The 24,691-nt window shown below is 40.4% G+C and overlaps 1 protein-coding gene across 1 annotated transcript in view; it reads right to left on the bottom strand.

Moving 5' to 3' along the window:
* tspan4a (tetraspanin 4a) overlaps positions 1 to 21,374 on the bottom strand; it is a 132,807-nt gene extending 111,433 nt beyond the window's left edge. The window contains exon 1 of the mRNA XM_069719885.1: positions 21,284 to 21,374. The gene's annotated coding sequence lies outside the window, so the exon portion shown is untranslated. The remainder of the gene's footprint in view (positions 1 to 21,283) is intronic.
* Between the last annotated feature and the right edge of the window lie 3,317 nt (positions 21,375 to 24,691).

Here is a 24,691-nt window from a genome sequence, read left to right as displayed (position 1 = left end):
TAAGCATAACTGTGTGTGTGCTGCACTTTTACATCCAGGAAGTTAGAAAGAGATCACAGACAGGATAATAATGCCGATAAGCACTTTTTACAATGTTCGTTTACAGAAAAATGTAAATTTTACACCTGATTGAAAAAAATCCTTCACAAGAAAACAGGTTGTGCTTCTCTGTCCGAATGGTAAAGAAAATCCTTGGCTTTGTGTGTGTGCTCGGTGGCGCCACTGACAAGGTTTAATGCAGGATGTTGCGATTTAAATAACTTGCCCTTCAAATATAAATAGGTTCACATAGAACCTGACCATACTGTCATATCAGTTGTTATTAATCTTCTCATAAAAGCCTTGTGAGTGTAGCTCAGATGGTGGTACCTGCACTGTGCTGACAACACATGCATACATATTTTTTCTATTTTGTTAATCACTGATGGGATGACAGCGGCTTTTCATGCGAGCTGTAAACACTTTCTTAGTGTTGCAAGTGGAATTTTATTGATTTGTATTTGCTGGTTTGTAACACCTGACGTTATGACGACTGTGTGGATGGTACGGATTAAGGGGGAAGAGATGTTGCACGTTTTGAATGAGTGGAACTGAGCGGGCCTTTCTTGTGTTGGGTTAAAAGCCCATTTGCTTCAAAGCTGCTGCTCTCTTCTTTTTTCTTTTTCTTTTTTCTTTTTCATCTGTCCCTGCTGTCGCTCTCTCAAACAGTCCACCGTACTTATGAGACGTACGGGGAGAGCGTGGAAATGAGGATTGCTGTTCAAGAAGTGCTTCTTTAGGTTCGGTAATGGCATTTTGTGACCTTGAATTTAATGGAATCTGTGGCGCAGTCGCCTGCTGACACATGAAACAGGCTCTTCAGTCAGTTGGTGTGCGTTTACTGGTCTGCGGCTGCTCCTCTGGCCCTGGATCTCACAGCGTGTTGCTGCTACTGACCCCATGTACTGTAATTCTCATCATACCTTTACCCAATGTTAGTGCGGGCAGATCTACTCTCCTATAATAATAATAAGAAGAAGAAAATGTTTTATGAGGGCTTGTAAGTACTTTTTACATTTTTTAAGAATTTCTATATTTGTGATTAGTTTTTAAAGATGTGTGTCTTATGACTGAATAAAAGAGGAATGGTGGAAAACGCTGAAGCTTTATTTGGTCTTTTCATGGTGTTTCTTGGCGGTAATAACATTTATGATGTCAGGAGTCATTTTCTAAACAGAAATTGTCATCTGAAATGTTCAACCTTTTTCTTTCAACAAGTTTTTAGTTGCAGTCCGTAATGGAATCAGCCCAACAGAAGAGTAAGAGAGGATGAACATGCATCTTTTACCATTTGTTTTGGTGGTTGTTCAGACAGCCTAAAGGTAAATTACCCATCACCAGAGAAGGTGAAATGAGGAAATTGAACTTTAATTATTTATACAATTTTTATAGCGCAAGCTGCCTACTCCAATGCCTCCACACCAAAAAAAAAAGCTAATTAGGTTTAAAGTTGTTATCAGCAGTTATGTGTCTCCTCGTGTTCTCAAATGAGACAGCACGAGTCACCATACATATATCTTGCCTGAGTGAAGTACCTAGTAATATACATGAGTATAATTGCCATGTATTTTTAAAGAGGGCCTGTCAACTTGTAATAAGGCCACAATCACTGACTCAAACACTATTTGTTGTGAAATATTAAGAACAAAGAGTTCCTGAAATATTCATACCTTTTAGTTGCTACATGCGGAGTTGCCTCTTGCCGTGGCCAAGCAGCATTGTGCTTGATTTGTGACAATTACACGGCTGCACGAGGCAGGACTTTGACTTTAATTAAAAACTACTTCATCAGTAGTAAAATGTTTGGTTAATAGGTAAGAGATTAGTGCTAATCAGCGACACGTTGGAGCTGCGAAAGAGGCCATGTAGTTTACAAATGAGCTCCAATGAGGCCAAATCTTCTGTGACAAGACTGCAGGTGGATCAATCAAAATAAATTGAAAAGGGGAACAGTGCGGAAAAGTCTACTGACCACAAGTACCAACAGAAAGACCTGACAGACAGCCTTTGTGACCATCCATCCATCCATTATCTATACCCGCTTTATCCTGAACAGGGTCACAGGGGGGCTGGAGCCTATCCCACCTCACTTTGGGAAAAGGCAGGGTGCACCTTGGACAGGTTGCCAGCCTATCACAGGCCCAACACTTATAGACAGACGGAAACAAAGACCATTCACACCTAAGGGGCGATTTATAGAACCACCAAGTAACCTGAGGTGCATGCTTTTTGGATGGTGGGAGGAAGCCGGAGTACCCGGAGAGAACCCACGCAGGCAAAGGGAGAACATGCAAACTCCGCACAGAAAGGCCAAGACCCGGATTCAAACCCGGAACCTTTTCAATGTGAGGCAACAATGCTAACCACTGCACCACTGTGCCTCCCATTCTTCGGGGCCGTGTTTGCGGTAATAATTCAGGAACGGCTTGTATTGTTATTATTTTATAGTTTTGCTGTCACTCTGCATGGCGGTGCTGTGGTTAGCACTGTCTCCTCACAGTTTGAACCTGCTGGTCTGTGTGGAGTTTGCATGTTCTCCCTGCGTGGGTTTTCTCCAGGTGCTCGGACTTTGTACTATATATATATATGTATATATATATATGTTTAAAAGACAGGACAATCAAATAAATACCCAATCAAAGTTAAAGGCTCTGGTAATCGTGGGTTAAAAACAGGTCTATGGTGTGGACGGTTATCTGTTGCCTTGTGATTGACAGGCAACCTGTATATATACTGTCTCTCGCCTATTGTCAGCTGAGATAAGCTCCAGCCCCCCCATGTCCTTCTCCAGGACACAGAGGGTGTAGATGATGGCTGGATGAATAGTTTTGCTGCCTTTGTAAACTGCCGTCTCTATATTATGTTAGTGCGACTTGAACTTCATCCTAAATTTGTGCTTTTACATCGATTTTTGTTCTTTTTGTTTGTGTGTGTACCTGATGTGTTGTTAACTGTTAATTAAGTTAACAGCCTGTCATTTTGTAAAATGCTCCTTTTTGCGTTTGCCCGGTTTCCTAGAGTAATTCCAGAGGATTGATGCTGTAACATACTGTATGTATGATACATATAAGGCTTCATTCAGAGACTAGTTAGCTCAGCATAGCATGCTGTTTTATGCAACTCCTCAATTCCCTGAATCTCTACAACAGAAATGAAGAGTGCAAAGTTAGCATGACACTCGTAGCAACGATGGCCACATTAATGAGAAAGACAACACGTTGAAATAAACCGGAATTCTCCTTTAGAAAGATGAAACTGTGGATGAATTGTGGCTTAATTATTTACACGTTGTGGTGCCCCCATTAGTCCTGATCATGTGATACACAGCATTTAACAATAAAATATGATCATGCAAAAACAACTGGCGTCTCTCTGACTTAAGCTTGTTATGATTTTATTTTTTTTTGCACTTTAATAATTGAACGTTTTCGTCTGAAGCTGACATTCAGATGATGAACACTGCAAACATGTCTGAGGAAATATTTCAAGCCTGGCACAGCGTGGTAATGTAAAGCTCTACGTACCCGCTTCTATTCATCTCCATTAATATCTGCATCCAGTCATTAAACATTTCTGCTGTACGAGGTTCCAACAGCTTCATAACGAGAAACTCTCCATACCTGCAAACATGATATATGCATATGTGTCACATCTGACATTTGCGTTCTCCAGCTAATACCTCCTAGCGGGAAGGTTATTACCCGGCTTGCCAGTCAAGTGCTGCCCAAGAACAGACAAATATGCTTTCTGGGTGGACATGTATTTATGGGCAGCAAGGGAAGAGAAATCCACCTCGGAAGAAAAACACAGCAGCAGGGGGGTTGCTGTACATTTAACCATCCATTTTACAGGCACAAAAACACTGCTGACACGTGGTAAAACTCACATGTAACAGCCGCCCCCACTGCTTTACCATGGAGATATCGAGTTGACAGTCTCTTATTTACAGTACATGACTCCCACTCCCAGATTAAAACTCTGAAATCTATTCTCACCTTCCTCGTTTTAACAAAATCCTCTTTCACTGATTTATCAAACTGATTTCTTATTTGTAAAATTAAGTGAGCTGTGTTGCTTTAAAGGTTGAAAAGTGTTCACCCAGACGGTGTGTCTAATGTTGTTGAATGGGAAGCAAATTAGATTGTCTCATTTCCACTGCGCACATGCCCACACATACATGACAGTCTGAAATGGGATTTGCATAGCCAGACTGCAACACGGTTCCCTAAATCTGAGTCGTATATCGAATCAGCGGTTTAAATCTGGTTGGTGAAAGCCTTTGTCTGTGTGTTTTCTGGCTAAAAAACATGAAATATCTGAAATGTTAGTTGACATGCCAATCAAGCCTTTGATTTTGCCATTGGCATTCATCATTATACAGGATATGTTTGCCACAAGTGAATTCATTTCTGCTGTTGTCACAGGGAGCTGTGAACAGACTCTTAAGTGCCGAAAACAATACACGTGGATGAATGTCCAATCACAGGATATTCAAAAACTATTTACTTTTCACAATCTTTGAAATTGCAATATCAGTTTAAAGATTAATAGACTTGCTCTCTTCTTTTTCAGTCTGTGAATGCTTGGACTGTTTAAGGTTTAATGAGATGTAGTGGGTTTCTTTTTGTGCAGACTAAACATAGAAATTTTGATCAATATGTGCATAATGCGCAAAATAATTTGCATTTACTCCAGTCATAATTCCCTCGACTTCGCTGACTATACAGCAACAAATAGGAAAAACATCTTGAATAAATCCAGTTTTTTTTTTTTTTTTCTTTTACCCAAACAGAGACACCTGTCCTCCCCTCATTCACAGCATTAAGAGTATCACATTAAAACACATGCACACACACTGGGAGAAAAAAAAGAAAAAAGAAAAGCGCACACTGCTCAAATCCCAGTGTGAATTATCTCATCAGAGGAGTGCTCAAACAGGTGGCTGTGTGGAGGCAGACCTGCTTGATCCCGAAGACAGCGAGCACCAAAGACGTAACCAGAGATGAAGCCCCTGGAGAAGACATGAAACAACTCAGATCAAACCACATCAAGTGGATCTTTGTCCGAGTGTGTATTTGTGCTGCGGTGTTTGTCTCTTCTTTCCTCAAGGACCTCGGTCCATCGTGTACTTCCGCGGCTGTTCAATAGTGTTTAGAATACAGTACCAAAAAAAAATTCAGATTCTTGGTGCAGTCTGCGTCCCAAGGACATCCGGACGAGGCCTTATTCAGGCTGACAGGCTGCGAAGAGCCGAGCTGGTAAAGTCTGTTAATGTTAGAATCATGTATCGTCTGACTTTTTTTGTTTGAAAGTACTAAAATAATTGTTCCAGAAGGACGTTGAGGCCACAGACTCAGACTACAGCTACCTTCTGCGATCACGGTTAGAAAATGTACATGGTTGAAATGTGTGACCAGGAGAGCTGCAATTCAGTGGCAGGAAAAAGGATAACACAAAGCATTTTTTTCTAATGAGTCCTTTTAGTGGTAATGCTTTGCAGTGGTAAAAGAATAAAGGTCCAAAACTGCCAACCTAAAACAAAATAACCTACACGTCACCTGTAAACCTCTTGCAGTAAATATAACATGAGGTGTTTTTAGGGCTATTCGCAATTTCCTATCCTCTGGTAATTATTAGTCTGTGTTTCTATGGTGACCTTACACAACCAGTCCCACGACGGCACTGAATCTTCAGAGCGGAGGAAAGAAAGCGAGTATAAATATAGAAAACGGTGGCATCTTGGTCCTCGCAGCTGACCGTCAAGTCAAACACACACAAAAAAAAACATGCTGTATTTTATAGTCTGCGCTGATGTGAATGGATGTACAGTAGTGGATATATATCGTTTCTGCATCATAAGCATTTTAAGTCGGAGAAGATAACAAACAGTTTGATGAGCCCTGTGTTTCGCTAACTGGTGTAATCCATCAGCAATATTGTTAGCGTCAACTAACAAGTGTATTCCTGCAAGAGGTAGGGGCTGCACACGACAAGGGAAGGACTGTTTCCATCACCGAACACTTTCACAGCTTCTCCAACGCTATTTCTTCAGACGAGTCGGACCAGCTGTTTAGAAGTTTAAATTTACCAAAATCAGAACATATTGTGTGTTTATTGAGTGGAAATTTGTGCATCACTAAATTAAAATAGGTGGTAATAAAAATGTTTTTTTTTAAAAAGTTGTCACTAAATGTTTACAAAACTTTCAGGTGTAACTGTTATGGAGCCAAATTTAAAGACATTTTCTGGAAGCATTCCTGAGATGTTGCGTTCACAAAAACACAAGAGCCCGACTGACGTTTATGTGTCCTGAAACCAACCTGAAAACATCATGACCCTGGCTTTCTCTTTCGCCGAGCGCGGACGCACAAAAATGGCGCAGAATTAAATGAAAAGATGACACAGCGTACCTCAAAGGATTAAATGTTACACCAGCATCAGATCAAGTTAACCAGCACCATCTAGATTAACAAAGGAACATATGGCCCCCAAGTGTTCCAACTTGTTCTACCTTTTCTCACTTTTAATGCTCCTCCATAACTTGTTAATACATCTCTCCTCTGAACACAGGCCACGCAGTTATTAAAGCACTCAAGTAAACGTCTGTTAAGTCACCATCTATCGCTGTGTGAGTCAACACAGTGGTGATTGATCCCGTGTCTCACTGACGAAAGCCCATTATATGAACTAAACGAACTTGTCGTCCGTGGCAACATTCCCGGGAAAAATTTACAGGCGGCGCACAGTTCAGTGACGCATTTTTCATCACCCAGCAGCAACCTGAAGAAGGTGGGCAGAGTCGGAGCAACAGGCTCGCTCGTCATTTTTGCTATTCAACTGCCAACTGACTGACGACACACTGAGGTGAAAGTGAGGATCCAAAACACAACTGCAGCTAAAGCTGGTTTCCATGGGTGCCGCGACCAAGCGGCAACCAACGTTGACGTCACCCGTTGGTTTATAAACTGCCGTTATGAAGCCGTCTTGCTCGTCCCGAGCGGTTTGGAGCCGGTCGTTAGTTATTTGGGCGAGCTTGGGGGAAGCAAGCGGGGGATCTGACTCGAGCTGATTGGAAACCCAGCGATACTACATCCTGCTCACCGATAGCCATAACCTGACAGCGCCACAGGCCTGTCAACCAAACAGACATGCCCCCAAAGAAACGGCTTTTTGAAGACTTAGTTTCTTATTAATGAGAGGAGTATTTTCACACTGATAAGAAACAGCGACTTTAGCTAGTAAAACTGAGATAACTCGTCGAGAAATTTTATTTACTGAAAATTGTATTAGACTAGTTGAATGGGTGTCTACGGAGCCGGAGGCTTTTTGAAACCATCCTCTAGTGGCACTCGGTGGAATCGCAGCCTAAGACACTTCTGCATCAGCCTCATTATTCAGAGCCGGAAGCTACGTCCACTTTTATATACGGTCTATAGTTGCAACTAATTTTTCCTGATCGGTCACTTTCGGTATTGCCGCCATCACAGTGTAAAGCCTATGGGCCGAGGGGGAGCATGCAGGCAGGGTCAGCGGGGTAAAAAAAACATAAACACGCATGTGTAGTTGGTCACATAACAAGGAAGCCAACATGGAAACTATAAACTTCTCCTGAATACATTCATGGCACAGGCTAGCAGAGGGATACAAGACCCTTAAAGGAACATCTGATTCCTCCTGATCCGTAAGGGTCAGCTGGTCAACAGCGGTCACTGATAGGTGATAAAAAACAATTTTGTCACAGAGACCGAAGGGATTCATCTTCAGATGTGTGCGTGTTTCACTGAACAGGATTGTTTCCTTTAAAGGAAGGGTTTTTTTTGTGTGTTTTCCTGCTTGTGTTTTTTGTGCTATAAAACCCGAAAATGAAAAATATCAAGATGTCTTTTATATTAACCTCCCTTTGGAAAACATCCACATCTGTTGGGTTTCTTTGATAACTAGTAATCAGAAGCTCTGGTAATAGCTGTTGCTATCTGGCCCTCTTTGAAAAATTGGAAGCAGCAGATATTCTGTCTTTCAAGGCTTTCTTTCAAGTTCACAGGATGACTTCCTTGCCAATTATTAACACAACTGTTAGCTGAACATTTGTTATGTGTTAGACAGGAATGTTTTCTCGTGAATGTGATGTAGGCGTGTTGTTTTAAATAAAAAGATAGGATCCATCCTACAGATTGGTTAGGTGTCAGCGTTGCTGCTCTGTGGTGAGCGCTAATTTAAGCCGTTAAATCAAAGCTGAGGAGAAATGAAATGCGAACAAATTCATTATAACACAAATGAATACGTAAGATGGGTGTGTGACGTATACTGGATATAACTATCATGCTTTTAGGATATGAATTAGTGCGTAACATTTTCCTCTAAATTTAATGAGATAAAAAATGAATTCTTTAACCTATAAAATGTTTCCCCTACTGTTGTCTTGGGAACCCAAGGGGGAACACTGTCATTGACAAATGCTTTTTGTCTGAAAGTTACAATGTAAAATGCACGTTACAAACACTACATATTTGATGTAAATGATCATTATGAAAGCAAATGATCGTCTGATGCTAATCACTAGCCGAGAAGTAGCTGCCACTGTCCGAGAGATGCTGGTCAAACAAAGCCAGATGAATTCCAATTTTAAACATCTATTTCATGCCGTGACTAAAAGGTTGTCATTATTCCATTCGTTTCTTATTGTCAACAAATCAGCCTCAAATCTATTTAAATCTTTAAATCCGGTCACAAATATACATGAAACAAAAAGTCTGGCAGGTAGGTGCTTTTGTTTTTTTTGGCGAATGTTTGTCTTTGATTCTGCGGTGACTTTTTATAGCAGCTGGATGATGAATGTGAGACGACTCACAATCATTGACACCGGCTGTGTTCCTTGGTAATGAAGGGACATGTTATCAAATGGAGCAGTGTGGCTCGGTGATGAGGTTTTAATCATTTTTGGACATCAGAGGACATCTTTGGCTGTGCTTCCCAACTGTTTTTGCCTGTGGCCATTTAAAAAGAAGTCAGATGCACCTTCATGTGTTGCACATGTCTTCCACTTGTTACTAATTCAAACAAACACCGATTTTGTTTCTCTACTTTGTTCCGAAAGATATGGAATTAAAAGAAAAATCAAAGATTATAAGAAAGTCTAAAAACATAACCAAAATGTAGTGAGGCTGACATATTTGTTTCTTCTTTTCTTCATATCATGACCCCTTAGATGTATTTTGTGACTGTCTGCTGGCGACCAAACTTTTCACTCAGAAATCACTGTCTGTGACACAAAGAAATAAACTATTTCAGTAATGATTGCTTTGTGGATATGAACTCCTCTTTGATTTTGTTGACAGGAAGAAAAATCTTCTTCCTTCAAGGGCAAAATTGAAAACTGCCACTCTGGCTGGTTTAATTTCCCCTCAAAAAACTGCAAACCAACAAACCACAACATTTTTCATACTGGAAATATTTCAGATATTTTGAAGACATTTTACTCAGACTATCTATCGAGACTCCCGGAGCATGAAGACACACGAGTCATTGAGCTCCATCCTTTCTCCACAGACTCATGAAATGGCTCATTTAGCCTCCAGTGGCCAACTTTAAAAGTGTGACTTGGCACTTCAGTGACTCCAGTTTATCAACAGGGAGGAAAGAAGATCTACTGTGTTAACACTACCGTTCAAACACCGAACTGTTCTCTGCTCATAAAACTCCCTCAGGGAAAGTGCAGTTAACGCTGGACTAGTTTTTAACAACAACACATAACGGGATGTGCTGCATAACCTTTTGTTTTTGAATATCAGGGATTATTCAAAGCGCTATTACGTATTCTTTTGAAGCACTAATGAATAAAAACCAGAGACTGCAGTCATACCAATCTGGTAAGAGATAATAGACAAACAATTCAAGGTTAAGGTGGGAAAAATACAGCCGGGACAGATAAAGCAAACATACATAGCTCCTCTGTGTGAGTAATTCATGAAGGAATTATCAGGTTATTAATGCAGTCTGTGATTTGTATTTTTAACTCTGTTTTCAAGCTCTACGTGTGGCTTTTGCCGAATGAATCACCTCAAAATAAATGTAAAGAAAAGTCCAATCTTAAAAAACAAAACAAAATTGTCATCAATAAGACCAGGGAGCAAGGAGCAGGGTGGCTCGAAGAGGAAGAGGAGCAGGAAGGTATATGGAGGATTTTCCTCAGAAATCACGGATTCCTTGAGAGCAGCTGAGCCACTGTCAACAGAGCTCTTCAAACTTTTTCTGTAACGTATCCTCCACCGGAGGAAGCAAACACAAGTACCGGGTAACGTATTCCTCCTGACTTCCGACAGCTTTGTTTCCATGGAAACTAATCCGCAGGCTGTAGCAGTAAAGGAGTACCTTGTGAACTTCTCAATGAGAACAAGTCACTGTGGACTGAGGAGTGGCAGACTGTGAATGTTAATTGTATCACAGACCTAGATAGGAGCACAACAAATAGGAGCCAAATTAGACGTTTTGTCCTCCATTGCTTCCCTTCTCTGTGTGTGTGTGTGTGTGTGTGTGTGTGTGTGTGTGTGTGTGTGTGTGTGTGTGTGTGTGTGTGTGTGTGTGTGTGTGTGTGTGTGTGTGTGTGTGTGTGTGTGTGTGTGTGTGTGTGAGTCTCTTAAGTATTATTTTTTTAAAAGACAACATCTGAGGTTGTGTTGTCTGACTGACACAACACAAAGATGCTGCATGGATCAGCATGGGAATATTACGGTGGTCATTTGGTGTCTCTTTGCAGTTGTTTTGTGTCTTTTTGTGGGGAGTTTGTATGCGTTTCTGTTGCTTTTCATTTCTTCCAAGACATTTATAATCACGTTGTGTCTCCTTGTGGTTGTGTTAAGTGCCTCTTGGTCTTTGTGGCTGTTTTGCATCTCTCTGTAGACACGTGTGTCTTTGTAGCTGTCTTGTCTCTTTATGTCTTCTGACCCTCTTTTCTGTCATTTTGCACCTTTCCCGCAGCTTTTTGTGGTTGCTTTGCATTTCTTAGTAGACACGGTTTAATAGTCACGTTGAGTCTCTTTAAGGTTGTGTTCAGTGTCATTTGGTCTTTTTGATTTTGTTAAGTGTCTTCTGGTATTTGTGGTTGCTTTGGCTGTTTCTTGCCTCTTCATTATCATTTTGTGGGGGTTTTTCTTTCCTTTTGCACCTTTTTGCAGCTGTTTTGTGTCTTTGTGTAGGAATTTTGAATGTTCATTTATAATCACACTGTGTCTCTTTGTGGTTGTGTTAGGTAGCTCTTGGGTTTTGTGGTTCTTTTACATGTCTTTGTAGCTATGTTGTGTGTTTTCATAGCTGTTTCTTGTCTCTTTATAATCTTATGTTACTCTTTTCTGTGATTTTGCACCTCTTTGCTGCTGTTTTGTCTTTTTGTGGTCACGTTTAATCTTTTTTGTGAGCTTTTCTTTTTAGATGTAGTTTTAGATCTCCATGTAGATATGTTGTGTATCTTTGTAGCTCTTTTGTTTGTCTTTTTAGAGTCATTTTGTGTCTCCTTGTGGTCGTTTTGTATCTTTTTTTCCATCATTTAATTCACGACAAGATTTACTAACAGTCAATTCAAACAGATGCTCTGGCCCGGGGGCCCGGAGCATTTACAAGAACTGTGGCCAATAGGTCCATTCAGTTAACCATTTACGCCTATAAGATGCTAAATAAAGCTGATATGTGGGTGACAGTGGGTTTGATCAGGTTGGAGCAAACCTTACAAAGGGCACTGTAATCAAGACAACAAAAGCATCTACGTGGTGGCTAATTACAGTACTGAGAAAATGATAGCTGAAAGGGGGCAATGATGTGTGACATTAGCCACTGTGAGCTGATTGGGGATCTAATTAATTGAATCATCCAGAAACTGCATGAAAACAAGATGTTTCATTCGTCAGCATTCTCAGTGATACTGCCTCCAAAAGAGAAGACACGGCAAATCAACGAAAAACCCAGTAATGACTGCTATTTAAGAGGAAAAACGGCGGCATTACTCATTGATTTTGTGGTAGAGAATCAAAGGCTAAAACTGTACTGACTCAGTGGCTTCAGGGATTTGTCACAATCCATATTTTTCTTTTGAATCAGGGCAAAAGTTCAGCCAATACCAGTTTTCTTCACTTATTACACTTTTTTTTTGTTTATCTGAACACACTAGCTCATAAATATTGTCAGACAGCATGCGTTTAAAGCTGTTTACAGTTACACATTAAAAATTGGGGTACTTTCGATTTTCTCTCCACCTTTTATTATTTAATAGATTCTCTACAGCTTGAATTCACTTTTTGACTTGCGCTGCGAATGGCTGGGCGGGTGGTTTAACATGTTACACAACATACATACATACAGAGATGACAGTGTCACTGAACATTAGAAATGGAAGTTTAGGAAAAAAAACACTACAACTGCACAATTTCTTCTTCTCAGTGCTGGTCATCCAAACAAACTGAGCGACCGAGAAAAACAAGCGAGCGTAGGACAAGGGACAGATCAGGGACACAGCTGAAGCTACAGTACTTTGATGGGGTAGAAAATCCTCACAAAAGGACCACAAACTGTTTATTTCTGTCATTTCACAAGAAATGGAGGCACACAATGGCGCCACGGGCACTGCAAAATCTAACAGACCAAAGAGTCTGAAAGCATGAAGCAAAACTGTCTTAATTAATACAACAATACACAAACTTAACCTCTCAGCTGTCACATGTACTGTTGTGTTTTCAGTCAACAAACACAAGTGAAAGCTCAAACAAATGTGTAAATTACTCCAAAAAAAAAATAGCCTCTGAATGCTGGCTCAAAAAGAACAATGAATTCTTCTGGAGCTTTGCCAAATTGGGTTTTTTTTTAAAGAATCAAAGTCTGTAACTTTCTCCACAGGACACCACGGTCTCTTCTTTACTGCCAAGTAACAACTATTCTGATTATTAAGTTAAAGTCGTGCACCCAAAATTTTACTTAAGAAAAAAACCGCTTAAAATCTACAATATTAGATTTTGATCGTTTATGAACACAGCAACATATGATCACCTTTTTATGTTGTTAACAGTTTTCACGTCCAGCAGATACAGAGCAGCATTAGTTTTAATTTGTTTTTAGAAATTTTACATCTGGACACCTGATGAAGTCTAATATTCACGTTCCTTCATATGTTAGCTCTGTTGAGGCAGAAAGCAGGCAGTTTATGGTACATTTTTAGAGCTCTGTTTCTGAAAACAGTTGCCATATTCAAAACAAGTACAATGACAATTGAGAAGGGGAAACACAGAAGTAAACTTGGAGGCAGTAAAACCAAAACAAATAGCTGAAAGACAGAAACGTTCTGCAGAGGAACCTGCAGGTGATAATTCTCCAGAGCCTCATCGCTGTTTACATATAGTTATTATTTTTATTTTTTTTCATATATATATATATTTTCATATATATATATATATATTTTCATATATATATAAAGAACTTAGCCATGTTAAAGCAGAATTCACAGCTGAAAATATTGTTTTTGCCGACAGCTAGTGGTTCAACTAATCACCACATGGATGTAGGGGGGGGGGGGTGTAAATACAATGTGACATCACTGTCCAATAATGAATGAACAATCTTGATTGAGCACTTTTCAAAACCTTTGTTACAAAATGCTTTACAGCGAAGCAAATCATAAAATCATTAGATTTCAGAACAGATAGAACAAATCAGTGAATTTTCAGAGCTCTTAAAATGATCTCCACAGCATCATGAGTTGTAATAGCTCAGCATACCAAAATGGAACCTTAATCATCAATTCTTTAATAATTGTTTGACCTCCATCAAATCAAAAGGAGGCAGACATTTGAGAAAACATATATGTTGGACTGAGAGGCTGCGGCTGGTCGTGTAGAACAGCTCTCCTTTTAAAAAAGTGCATGAGAACTAGTCACAGTACAAAACAGAGGAGCTTCAGTACTAGAAAGACTAAGTACTCGAGTGGCTGAGGCAAAATAACAACAACAAGAAAACACATACATGCACACACGCTCGAATGAATCCCAATCAAAGTCCCTGCAGTGCCTTGAAGATAGTTGTTCACAGAGACTCCCCATTGAGCGGGAGAAAAACTACACATTTTAAACAGAGGGGGGATCCAGATGTGGCAAGCAAACAAAGACACAGAAGAGCTGAGGCTATCATTTAAACCACAATTTGTCATATTTAAATGAGATAGTGTTAAAAGAAAAAAACAGAAAATGAAAGCTGTGTTTAAGTTTTCCTTATAATATATTCCGTGTCAATTGTCGACAGCAAATCCCCATTTACTTTGTATTCAGTGTGGCACACTGCAGGACGTCGTGGGGTTTGGAAACTTTCTGAAGGCATTGTGATTCTACATCTAGAAGAGAGATGCGCTTCATTTTAAAGTCATGAAAATTGATTTTCACTCTAAGACTATAGCTTGATCCGCGCCTGGGGAGCCATGCCTCTACAAAGTTAGACTTAATCCATTAGTATTAACAGAGGAGTGGCGACAAGTGGCTGCCAGAAGTTAATGTAAATGAAACAGGCTCTTAACGTCACTTAGTTTGAGTTGTTCACTCGTAAAGTGATGAAGGAAAGTATTCACATCAAGAAACAGAACTTGATGAGAGAACATTTTGTGAGAAAAAATCTGAGGGATGTCGACATGTTTAAAGAATTCACCACGTAATGCAAAATTACATGTTATGTAAAGATTAGTGTGCAGTTGCACCGCCAAGATGGCTATATACAGAATGCAAATGCTTTCTGCTATATTTATCTACTGCAAAGAAAAACCAAGCAGTCTAAACAGAAAAGATATATCGAATATATGGCTGGGTATGTCAGCTGAGTGGAGTAAATTATAGTGGACGGGGTGAGATAAAGGGTGCGAGGAGGGGGAGGCAACATCAAGAAATGTAGTTATGGTGGAAGAAAAAAAAAAAAAAAACCTGCCTTGTATTTTCCTGCGTTAAACTGGGCGTGATGCTGAGAGTCAGCAGCGCTGGAAGAGTGTGGTTATGGCTTGTGGTTTTCAGTCGGCGCTAACATCTCTGCAGAGTTCTCAACAGGGAGGAACAGACCAAATAGACCCTTCAAAGAGGCCACGCTTGTTGCCTCACAGCCTGAGAGGACCGGCTGAAAAAGAAAACAGCTAGCGAGTGTGACATCAAGTGTGCGCAGTTAAGTGCAAATTATTGTCACTTTGACTATGGCGGTCAAACACACTATGCCTCAATTTTTTATTTTTTTATTTTTTTTTAGTATTGAAGGCAACCTTAAATTAAATTATAACACATTTAGGACTACATCCCCCGCTTTTATTTACAGTTCTGGTTTCGTCTTGCTAGTTTTTTTGTGTAGGAAACAATAACTACATCATGTCAATTAGTAAACTTTAGAACATCTAGTAGGTGAATAGTGTTACCTTTGGACCAGGTAAACTGTTTCCTCTTGTTTCCAGTTTTTTTTATGCAAAGCTAATGGCTGCTAGCTGTAGCTGTATTTCGGATGGACAGGTATATGATTGGCTGAGAGCTTCTCTCATCTAACGTGTGGCAGGAAAGTAAATAAGCGTATTTCACAAAATGTCAAACTGTTGCTTTATGATCGTGCTATTGCTGCTTAAATAACAGCAGAGCCAGAACAATAAAGACAAAGAGGTCTGCTTACTTGGGGATACACGTTTTTGCAACCTCGGCTTGGAAAGAGTCTGCTTGTATATTGACTTTTTGAGGCCTAATATCTAATTAATGACGGGATTATTATCAGATGGCCCGCCAGAAAACTAATAAGAATGCAAATGACATCGTAATGACTTGTGGAAAAAAATTATTGAATGGGAGTCTATGGAGCCGGATCCTTTTTGGAGCCAACCCCCAGTGGCCCTTGGTGGTATTGCAATTCATAGCAATTCCGCATTGGCTTCACGTGTCAGACCTGTAAGCTACGTCCACTTTTATATACTTAAATGTGTTTGTTCCACTGCTGTTAACCTTCAACTTTGCCCTGCGTTGTTGCTCTCCTCAGGGGAGGGGGACCAGTAGTTGCACTTGTGAGACAGAATTCGCAGCAAAGAACATCGCCTTGTCTGGCGTTTGCTTCCAAGCGGATGACCGAGTGTAACCCACCACTTCTCCTTCAGCATGGCACTCCCGGCAGCCCGATCCCAGAGCTGTCAGACTTGACGTCAGGGTAGGGGCCCGGGTCGGGGTAACTGTCCGGTCCTCGTCCGCAACTCAGAACATCAGCACGCTGCGGATGCTTTGCGCTGGTCGCTCTCTGTGACTCTCAGAGGGGAGAGTTGAACTGGCTCAACGGCTCAATGTCACCTTGTTGTTGCCAATACTGGAAGAACAATTGTTCTTTAGCCACTGAATCAGGCTTAACATCTGGGGACGTGCACACACGTCAATAGAAAAAGCCAATAGGGACGTCTTGTCTCTGAAATGACCTGTGATTGGCCTTAAGTCTTCATCACCGGATAGATTTTCTCAAACCTGAATACAGAGGAGGTGCAGAAGTCTAGTGTTCTCTGAGACAACGTGAAACACAAAATGCTTAAAGGTTATTATGGAATTTTTGCCCATGAATGCCAAAAAGAAAACTGCCTACTCCAGCTTAAATACTTTCTGCTGCAGTTACTTAGTTTAACCCATCAGAGCCATTAATCTTTAATCTCCTGGTATCTTCCTTAATACTGTGCCTGTTTGTCCTAATAATTCATTTATATTGACCTTATCATACTTTGTAGTATCTCATATCTGCTGTGGCATAATTTAAAAGTCTGCAGTGATGCATCCATAAGGTTCATCATACTGTAGGTTAACATAAGGATGTCTTTTTTTTTTTCTTTCTTTCACATTGTGTTTTTGCTCTACCTCTCATTCCACATCTGTTAACCGCAACCTTGATTTCCCTGAGATATCACATATTTTTCATTCTTGTTATCGTACAATCTTTTCTTCTTCGGGCGGGAGTAGCGATCAGAGTCAGCAACCCAAAGAAATGCATTATACGTTGTGTGTTGTATTCAACGAAGCATAATGTATATTCAGTCCTACGCTGCTCAGCTCTTTTTTCTTCTGAAGAAAAGTGTGCTGCGAGAACACGAGGCAGAAAACTGCAGGAATAAAATCTAGTGGGAGAACAAAGGGAGCGAGGACCAGCTGAAATGTGGCAAAAATGTACTGAAGGAACAGAACTGAGGGAAAATTGGGTGAGCGAATTCAGAGCAGAGCACACACGCGCACACACACACACACACACACACACACACACACACACACACACACACACACACACACACACACACACACACACACACACACACACACACACACACACACACACACACCTGCAGGCAGCAGCACAATGCAGCCTTGTTATATCCACCTTCAGTAGAGCCAGTGTTCAGGGCAATTATCCAGGGAGTTGCCACACCTAGAGAAGCCCACAAGTCGGCCACAGAGTTGTAGTTGGACAAACAACACCAGCTGTGACGATTAAAGAAAACAATTGACACCAGCTCTCCCGAACATGTTCCCACCGCTTCAGTCAGAATAGCTAGATGCCATTTTTCCCTGTACGGCAGCGAGGAAGACAGAGACAGAGAGAGAAACGGCAGATTGGAAACTCTGCGTATCGACAGCAGCTTTCGGTCTCGGACACTTTTTTTGCGGGGTAAATATAAACAGAGGGCAGCAGCCAACTGTCCAGAGCCATCAGTTCAGCCATGCTGGAGCTGATTAAATTTGGGAGGACATGGAGGGAGAGGAAGCTACCTCCTTTACTCTGTGCACATCCTGGAATGTGTCAAGGCAGCCTGACTGTTACTTTAAGATTTCAGCAGCAGTAGTCATTAGGTTACATATAGAGCATGACTTTATTTCTTTAGCAGAAATGTGCCATTAAATAGTTTTATAATATGTGATTCGTCAGTCTGTGAAATTAATTTACTTCTTTGATGAGTGTGTATTTACCTGAAGTTACCCTGTCTATCCTCTGTTGTTTACATTTTTGCAAGTTGCAGCTTCATCACTGATTAATATGTAGATTGATACTGATTATCTCTGAGTTTGAAACTATTAAAAATTCAAAGAAATGACGGTTACAAGTGCACATGTTGTAATCCAATTCTCCAGATCGGAATCAACCGTTATCTTTATCTTACTATTATTGACCAGATACAACAGATCCATTTTACACTCAGTTGCCACTTTGTTAGGTACACCTGTTCAACTGCTTGTTATGGCAAATATCTAATCAGCCAATCACGTGGCAGAATCTCAATGAATTGAGGCCTGCAGACAAGGCTCAGGAGGATCTGCTGACGTTTAAAACAGGCATCAGAATGGGGAAGAAAGGCGATTTAAGTGACTTTCAACGTGGCATAGTTGATGGTAGTTTGAGTACTGCTTGAATTTTCATGCACAACCGTCTCCAGGGTTCACAGAGTGGTCCGATAAAGAAAAAACATCTGGAAAGAGGCGGTTGTGTTGGTGAAAATGCTTTGTTGATGGCACAGATCAGAGATAAATGGCCACACTGGTTCAAAGTGATATAAATACAACAGTAACTCAAACAGAAACCACTCATAACAACCAAGGTATACATCAGAGTGGTGTCCGGGATGTTTTCTTGGCACTGTTTGAGCTCCTCAGTGCCAGCTGAGCATCATTGAAACGCCCCAGCCTCCCTGAGTATTATTGCTGACTGTGTCCAAGCCTTCATGAGTGTGCCTATCTTCTAATGGCTCCCTTCAGCAGGATAACCCACCATGGCACAAAGCTCACGTCATCTCAGACTGGTTTCTTGAACATGACAATGAGTTCACTGCACTCTGATGTCCTTCACAGTTACTAGAACTCAATCCAATATAGAGCATCTCTGGGAGGTCGTGGAACAGAAGAATCACATCAGAAAGATGCTGCAAATACGGAGCAAAGTCTTTGAGGAGTGTTTCCAGCACCTTGTTGAATTTATGACAAAGAATCACAGCAGTTCCAAAGGCAAGATGGGTTCCAACCCTGTTCTAGCATAGTGTACCCATAGACTGTATATATAAGTGGACGTAGCTTCCAAGTGTGAAATTGAGGCCGATGCAGAAGTGCCTCAAACTGCAACGCCACAAAGGGCCACTAGAGGGCTGCTCCAAAATGCCCTCCAGCTCTATATGCTTCTATTCTTACATGAAATATTAATTCAATAAAAAAAAATTCAGGAATCAATTTGGTGTCATTTGCTGAAGTCCCATCTTCTTCTAATTTTTCTGGCAATGCAACTGGAAATAGCCGCGTCATTAATTAGAAATTAGACCGCAAAAAGCTGTGTTTTTGGGGGCGTGTCTGTTTGATTATAATTTGATCATATGATTTGATTGATGGTGCAGTCAGGTTTCAGTATCCTCGGGTTCCCCCCCACTCAGCTCGTCCAAATATGGTCACTTCTGGCTCCAAACGACTCCGAGGTAGCAAGATGGCGACGGCCAAAATCCGAACTTGGCTTCATAACGTCCGTTCACAAACCAACGGGTGACGTCACTCCTGGTTGCCACTTGGGAGTAGCTTATAAAGTGGCTGGTGAGTCCTTAAGTTGCCTGTTTATTAAATGCACCTCGCTAGAACTAACACAGTTTAATCCGAGTGTCATGCAAGACTAATTAAATTCTACTTTCATAATGTTGAAATCCTTTTAGAGAGGCGTCGATTAAACTTCGTGGTCTTTTATTTTCGGTCATAATTTTTTCTGCAGTTAAATATTAGTGTTATAATTCTGGTTTCTAATATGTTGTCCCACATTTATATCAGTTCAGATAAATAATAGAAACACGGTCAGTATAATGTTATACAGTTCAACAGCAGCACAAATTGCAGCCTCCAAATGAGCCCACAGTTGCATCAACACCTCTCGGACACAGTTTGAATATCATAACATTTATGAAGGTTACAGGGCTGTTAGATCTACCTGCTATAATAAACTGGCAACTGGATTTGTATCGTAATGTTGGAGTCGCTGAAAAAAAGAGGCAGATTTGGGCAGCAGTTTAAAGGCCTAAAACGTGGATAACGCTGGGGGTGTGAGCATTAAGTATTCATGTGTGTTTAACACAGTAGCTCCTTACAGCGTGGGAGCTTTTTTTTTTTCTAGCTGAGGAAAAGTCAGACCGGTGTTTTCTTATTCAAATGTTTTGTAGTTTGTTGTGGTTGATATCGGTGCACATAAAACGGCATTTCTCGCTCTATAACAAAATATCTTTCTCCATTGTGACTGTTGGGAGTCGGAAGAAAGAGCAACATCTTGCTCTTTGATTGTGAGGGACGGTTGCCAGAACACGTCGTTTAGCGTTGACGGTTGTAGACGGCTGTGAATTTTTTCTGCTTTCAAGTCAAACTGATGCAACAACATGAAAAGTACACCACAAGACAACGAAATGGACCCGGGAATACCAGGTGTTTCTCTTGTTTTGACGTCGTTTCCCCCTTTAAAACAATTATCAATTCATTATAGTTGGGATTCATTTTTGATGTGCCACATGTAATATAGAGCAGCTTCATCTGGGAGAATTTAAGACCTCTGCTCATGTCACATAAGGGCACATTGTATGGCTGCAAATTCCTCTGCACTTTGCCAGCCAGCCAACTACAGCTTTGAGAAGTCAGTGAGGCCTTAAGTTCCTCAAACCCCCAGAGAGAGAGAGAGAGAAAAAAAAAGGAAAACTGATGGGAGGGAATAGCTTGAGGAATGGTTGGTATTCTGAAATGTTGTTCTTCTCCGCAAGTTTATTTCCGTCCGTTTCATCCAGGGAGACATTTCTCGGCCAATCAGAGAGCTTCGTTCTCACACATCACCACATTTCCACAATCATAACACACACCAATAAAACAAAGAGGCAACAACTTATAGAAGCAAGAAAACACACCCGCCACTATTAAGGAGGGATTTTTGATGAGCATATCATCCTACCGGTGAACCGTGAGCTCAAGTGTGATTAATGTAATTTCACCCTAAAGTAAACCGAGTGCAGCGGTGGTTAACCAATTCACGTAAGATAAATGGAATCAGGTTATAGTTTATCCATCCTAATTAGACAAACTCAGCCAACGAGAGCTCCCTATTTATCAGAGTGAACTCTCTAAAACAAGGTCGCTAGCGTCTGTGTTGAGGCTGAAACACAGAGTTCAAGAAAAATGTTTGTTTTTTTAAAGTAGAGGAGTCAGAATTAGTTGAATCGTAATGAAATGTGAAAATGACTTACCATTCACTTATCTCTCACTTCACACTCTCTCCCAGCTGTTCCTCTTCTTCACTCAGGGTAGGACAAAACTTCTCAAGTTGGTCGTTTCCACAGACTCCCTCCCTCGGTCTCCCTCCCTCTCCCTCCCTCTCCTCTCTCTCTCTCTCTCTCTCTCCTCTAACGTGGATGCACATGTGACTGTCACCAACCGGCCAAGCAGCAAAACAGCGACACCTGGTGGGCAGTAAAGCTACAGGCACTGAAACAGTAATTCTCATCCTGTGTCGTGCAAACCTCACTTCCCCCCCCCTCTCCTCCTCCTCCTCCTCCTCTCCCCTCTCCCCTCTCTCTCCTCCCCCTGACAATTTACACCAGCAATTTATAGGCTAATCTGCTCTGATTCAGGAGCTGATTTAAAAGCAGCACATGATGAATACGAATTGGTGCGTTTGTTAAGTAGTGTCAGCCGTCCACAAACACGTTGCTGGTTTACAAGCAAGTTCTTTTTATTTAATTCCAAAAGTATTGTTTTCATGACAAGATAACGGCAAGATAACATCGTGTTACAGACTTGAATCTGCCGTTCTCAGTATTTAATCAGAAGTAGTCAGATGTGGTCCGTGGTTTAATACATATTTAGCATAATGTTATTTGAATATTTTCTCCAGCTTGGACTGGAAGGCAGCCATCTCCTCTTGGCATGGTTTTATAAGTTTTAAATTATTTTTTTTTTAAACTGTAAATTTAGTGCACCTAAAAAGTACAGAGTATGAGTTTTACCGCAATGTATATCAAAGTGATGCTCAGCATTCCTCTTAAATTACATTGGCCTACGAAGAATCCTGTTGTGTTTTTTTTTGTCTCTAGTGTGCTGTTAGTGTCCTACATCACTGACTTTGAGATATTCCTGCAAAATAATAAAGGTACTATTATGCAGATTATAGTGCAGTGTTTTAATTATTCCGAAATTTTATTTCAGATTTAGAATGTAATTTTTTTTTTTGGAACATATATGACATTTTAATGAAATATAGGCCTGGTTTCACATGAAATAAAGAATTATTTTTGACCCGCTGCCCTCCATCCAGATTCACTGCCTCGGGTCTAAGATGTTAGCAGGTGTGGCTCAGACAGGGAATTTCTTTCATTTTCATCAACATTAAGTCATTTAACAGAATTGTGATAAATTAACATTTTAACGTGATGAGGGCACCAGAAGTTTCCTGAAATTCATTCTTGATATACATCTGTATTCAAGTTCATGACAGTGCATCTATCAGTTGTTGAGACATTTCACTCCAAACCACAAACATCAGTCTCATGGTGGTGCAAGAAAAAGTCATTCCATCATCTGGAAACTATGAATATATTTTGTGTTAATCTCTTGAGTAGATGTTTCACAGGACATGTGAAACGTTTGACCTGCAGGTGGCGCTGGAGGAGAAGTCAGGGATCACCTAAATTAGGATTCATTCTCAGTGTACTCACGCAGTGCAGAGGACAAATTTTCAAGGTAATACATATACAAACATGCAGATAAACTGTAAACATGTACAGGTCAGACTGTTACTGTGTGTACAAGGCTGTTGCATACAAACAGCAGTGCAAAGGATTCTGGGATGAACGCTGAATATAACACCATTTACAGAAGAGGTTAATTATGTTATGGTCCAGCTCAAAGGATGCAACAAGTAAATGAAATATAAACAGTGGTTGATGGCTGATATAACAGAGGTTAATTTTGCTTGATGAAAGAAGCACACATATTTTATTCAATAGCTGAGACTGGAAGGACAAACATGCTTTAAGAATAACCAAAGTAATAAACTACAGACAAAATTCAATCAACGTTATACAAGGCAGTGTTGGGGGAGAGGGAGTCATCAAACCATCGAGATGGACAAGGTGTTCCGTTAACAACAATGTTGGAAAGTAACTAAATACATTTAACATGAACTGTGCTTACAATTATAAGATATTTGAACTTTACAATTCAACTTTGCTACATTTCAAAGGGAAATATTTTACTTGTTTCTCATCTGTGCTCATTTGATCATTTTTGTTCCTCGTTACTTCTCAAACTAAGATTTTAAAACAAAACAAAAATTAAAACCATGAAATACGATTTAATTAAACCAGCTTATCACAACTGGGAAACAATAGCGATGTCTCGATGGGGCCACTCGTCACTAAATGTGCTATTTCCAGTTTAATCTTTCTCTACGCCGCTCACATGCTGTCATATAGATCCCTGTTTGAGACTGAAAGAGGAGAAAATTATCCAATATTTCACAGTAAAAAAAAAAAAACACAGCAAAGATTAGAGAAAAGTCCAAAAACATGGCGATAAATTTGAGTAGCTAACCTTATCTTTCTTTTCAATCCCATTAATCAGCTCATAAATAATCTCCATCACTTGGGAATCAAAGCAACAGTAAACTGCAGTTTACAGATTGATGCACTGGTAGCGATCTAACAATATCATATATGATAATATATCACACATTTTACAGAAGAGTGAGTGCATTTTAAGTACATTGTGCTAAACATACTAATGTACTTATGTAAAGGATCCGCGGTCCACACCCTGACAGAGGCCCCGGGGCCGTCACATACTGAGAGTACATTCACAGTATTTTCTGTCTGTCAGTGTGTTTAGACCTGTGAGCAACAATTAAGAGATATTATGTACGTTGCTGAATCACGTTTATGTTGCACTGTAGTGTAAATGAAATAAAACAAATTACTGAGTATTGCAGCTGTTTCACAGGGATTGTTGTTATCCCTCATGCGGCTGATGTAACCGTTTATGAGAGAGATGCTCGGAAAAAAGAAAAGAAAACTCGACGAAGTGCTGAAAGAGAAGAAGAATACATGTGATTTGTATGCTCCTTAAGTCTTCCTTCATGCAATTTCAAAGAGGTGAAACATGAAACCAAGAGTAAAGACAGGCTGACAAACTCAGCATAACAAACAGGAACATCCTGCCAAAATAAGCCCGAACAGCTAAAGTACTTTTTGTGTTTTCTGAAAGTAAAGATACATATTTGTATTTTTTTCCTTCGGGGTGGATATTGAAGCTCATTCTGTATTGCGGTGCCTTTTATTTATTACTAATGTTTTGAGACCTGCGCTGCCTGCCATTTATCAGTGTGTCACCTGTCAACTGTGAGATACTATTAAATATTAAAATGTCAGTAAAGCAGACCTACAAGGTTGTAAATGTAGGTGACAGTATCATTATGCTGCTCAAGCCTTGGGCTTGAGGTATTGCTTTTGAATACGGGCGCGTACGCTGAAAGGCAAGAAAGGCAATCACACCAAATGTAATGAGTTCTTAAATTAAATTCCTCCCATATTATTGCAAATAAGACTGATGTTCAGGTGGTTGTTACTGGAGGGCAAGAAGATTTGTCAGGACCAGGAGCC

Source organism: Brachyistius frenatus, unplaced genomic scaffold (assembly GCF_029030835.1).
Source record: "Brachyistius frenatus isolate BFR_SWC_R1_liver_20210118 unplaced genomic scaffold, ASM2903083v1 Contig_226, whole genome shotgun sequence".
Taxonomy (NCBI): domain Eukaryota; kingdom Metazoa; phylum Chordata; class Actinopteri; family Embiotocidae; genus Brachyistius; species Brachyistius frenatus.
The sequence above is the reverse complement of the archived record's forward strand: the minus strand, read 5'-3'. Positions and strand labels throughout refer to the sequence as shown.